Below are 3,995 nucleotides of genomic sequence, written 5' to 3'. Positions count from 1 at the left end.
ACAAAGATCTGTGTGGATCAACTCGAGTGGCCGTTTCGCCTTCCTTTCAACTATTGGAGGAAACGGTTTTCTCGCAAGTTTCCCCTTTATACATTCACATGTAACACGATTTCCACAATCAGATAATTTAAATCCATTTACCAGATTTTCTGCTTCAATCCTGCGTAACACATCCGGATCACGATGTCCCACACGACGATGCCATGTGTGCTGACACCATTCACTATGTTCACCGCCAACTTTCAGCGACTTCTGCTGAATACGTAGCCGATAAAGACTGCCGACTTTCTCGCCAACCACCACTGTCTCACCAGCAGCGTTTCTTATGGAACACTCCGACGCACTAAACACTGCAATAAACCCCTTTGCTGCTAGCTGACTCACGGATATAAGACCTCCGTCCAGCTCAGGCACAAAAAACACATTTGTAAGCTTGATTTCCACTGGACTGCCCCGTCCATCTTCACCGAAAATAACACCATCGCCGATACCATTCACTTTGGTTTTATTACCATCGGCAAGAGTCACTTTTGACTCTACACTTGTACGCAGCGATTTGAAAAATGCACGATCATTTGCCATATGCGCCGTAGCGCCACTATCGATGATCCAGCTACCCGCCATTGCATAACCAGCCATAAAACATACCGAGCCGCCGGTTCCCTGCGCTTGCTTCGCCTTTGGATTGTCATCTTTCGGCTTATCGCCCTTTGGCCCTTGCTTTTTATCGCTACCACTGTTTTTCGCTAACCACTTTTTACACTGCGCCTTTACATGACCCGGTTGTTTACAATAAAAACAATGCCGCTCTTCTTTGCTGCTATTCGCGGCCAGCTTCATCGCTTTCACACCTGTCGCAAGAGATTCACCTCGCTGCTGCCTCTGCCGGAATTTATCCAACAGCCTAGCCTTGACGGAAACTACCGTCCAATCAGCATCAACACGACACTGCAGGCTTTGTACCAAGCCACGATACGATTGCGGAACACTTTTAAAAATCATCGCAATTTTCAACGACTCTTCTAAATTCTGACCCGCGGCAGCCAGCTTATCAAACAATTCTTCCATTCCCGACAAATGCTTGTCCATATCGTCACTTTCAGACATACTCGCACTGCACAGTTGAGTGAAATAAAACACCACTGTCGACATCGTCGCTTTCTCGTGGTGCTCTTGCAGAGCATGCCACATACCGCGCGCACTGTCCGCACCATGCACAATCTTAAATTGGCTCTCTTCCAGGAAAAGACCAATATTTGCACGAGCCTTCCGATCGCGAGCAAACCATTCCGGTTCCGGATCCTGCGGTTTGGCCAAACAAATCACATCCCATAAGTCTTCTCTCTCGAGCAACCACTCCATCCGCTGTTTCCACGAACCCCAGTTGCTCGAGCCCAACTTTGGAAAATTAACTTTGGCATTATCCGCCATTTTGCCACTTGCACAAAAAAATGCTAACACCGAATTTTTCACTCGCAAGCACACGCCGAATTAAACAAAACTAAATCTCAATATTTTCCGAACTATTCGTCTACTGGGCCCATAACCTGTGGGCAGAACCACTATGCGCGAAGCGGACTCCACCAACTAGACGGAAAAAGGATTTGACGCTAATAAATTACACGTGCTATATTAGTTTTAACGAGAGTTTTTAATTATACGTGTTCACTGTACAACGTACTGAATGGAAGAGAAAGAATAAAGTTCACTGCGCTACTTCTGTGCGCTTTGTTTTTGGTTCTGCGGGGTTGGCAATCGTCCATTCGGAAAACTATGGTGATGATATGCATCAAGATAAGAATGAGAAGGTAGACGTGTTGCTCATTCCTACAGAATTCACTTGCATACAAAGCCAAAGCTTTACCATAGATCATGAGTAGATGAAACACAACGATTTTGTAATCGATTTATATTTACATATACCTATATTTCAATTGTTTCGCATTTCTTCTCTTGTCTTCATCTCATCTCCTACATTATCCCCCGCCTCTATATTACTGATAAATATTATATAAAAATTAATCGTCATATCTAAAAGGTTTCCTGATGTCATATTTACTGCACAGAGAGTGATATTTTTCTCTCTAAAGTGAATTTTCTTTATTTTCTGCAATCTTTTTACATGTAACTGAATCGTCTTCAACATTACCTTAGAACTTTTCAGGAAGCCCGTAATAATCTGACAATCTTCGGAGTTCTTCTGGAACTTCTTTTGACGTAGGACTACGTCTTTCATTTCTATACCGGGGTGTAAAATTAAAGTTTCGAAAACGAAAGCGTTACGCCGGAGACCGAGATTTTGAGCGTTAATAGCTCCTAAACAACTGAACGAAATGGTATGATAAACACTTCATTCGAAAGATAAAATGTCTACGCGTTATATACTTGTTACTTTTTGATCCAAAAACTTGTTTCAATAGTCTTAAAATTGCTTTCAAAACAGGCTATTGAAATCACCAATCGGTATATAAGCGAGCGGCGCTCGGAAATCCACTCAGTTCAAATTGAACAGCGATTGGAGCATGTTGTCGCTGTTGCGGTGAAGCTCTTTATTTATCATGAAAGCGCGGATGAACGGTGTCACCAAGAGCCTGTTTGTGCACCCTAGGCCAGAAGGGAATCTATCAGGAGGAGAGTGATGCCACAAACGGTTCCCTGGGAAGACATCGCTACACACACATACACGCGCGGCTATTAACAGGTGGTTATCGAGTTGGCATTAACCACTGGTGGGCTTCCAGTATCGAGGAAAATGTGGAAATAACTAATCGTTACTGAAAATAATCTGCCAGTTCCTCTGGGAATTTTCAAAATATATTCATGTGAAAGAGTTTAATTGAATGTTTTCTATCCATGTAACACTGTGACCAAATATGTTTCAATCAAGTGCTATTAACAGGTGGTTATCGAGTTGGCATTAACCACTGGTGGGCTTCCAGTATCGAGGAAAATGTGGAAATAACTAATCGTTACTGAAAATAATCTGCCAGTTCCTCTGGGAATTTTCAAAATATATTCATGTGAAAGAGTTTAATTGAATGTTTTCTATCCATGTAACACTGTGACCAAATACATTTGGTTTTGTGGTTTTTCAATCAATCGCAATTAACAGGATAGCTTCTGAAGATTATTCTTCCCCATCAGTAGGATATTTCCGTATCCAATATTGTATGCGCCCGCAATCGATTATTGCTCAGTCGCCGAAAGTTCCGAGCTCAGAGAGTTCATTCCCCTCTAGTTTGCCTTCCAAATTGCCATCGTAAACCACACCTTCTCTCGATTCAATCACACACAAAAAGCATACTTAAGCGATATTCTGGTGGTGAGACACATTCTTTTTTCGTGAGGACATCGACAAGACAACATCGTTGCCTAACGTGCTGGAGGAGGTGGACGGCAAAGGATCGACACATACACGCGCAGAACTCTTTCCGTTAGGATGCCATTCAGCATCGAGAAAGTTCCGGAAAGATCTAATCATTGCTGGAAAATAATCTGCCAGTTCCTTTGGGAATTTTCAAAATATATTCATGTGAAAGAGTTTAATTGAATGTTTTCTATCCATGTAACACTGTGACCAAATATGTTTCAATCAAGTGCTATTAACAGGTGGTTATCGAGTTGGTATTAACCACTGGTGGGCTTCCAGTATCGAGGAAAATGTGGAAATAACTAATCGTTACTGAAAATAATCTGCCAGTTCCTCTGGGAATTTTCAAAATATATTCATGTGAAAGAGTTTAATTGAATGTTTTCTATCCATGTAACACTGTGACCAAATATGTTTCAATCAAGTGCTATTAACAGGTGTTTATCGAGTTGGCATTAACCACTGGTGGGCTTCCAGTATCGAGGAAAATGTGGAAATATCTAATCGTTACTAAAAATAATCTGCCAGTTCCTTTGGGAATTTTCAAAATATGTTCATGTGAAAGAATTTAATTAAATGTTTTCTATCCATGTAACACTGTGACCAAATATGTTTCAATCAAGTG

This window comes from Toxorhynchites rutilus, chromosome 3, assembly GCF_029784135.1.
Source record: "Toxorhynchites rutilus septentrionalis strain SRP chromosome 3, ASM2978413v1, whole genome shotgun sequence".
Lineage (NCBI taxonomy): Eukaryota > Metazoa > Arthropoda > Insecta > Diptera > Culicidae > Toxorhynchites > Toxorhynchites rutilus.
Note: the sequence above shows the minus strand (reverse complement) of the source record.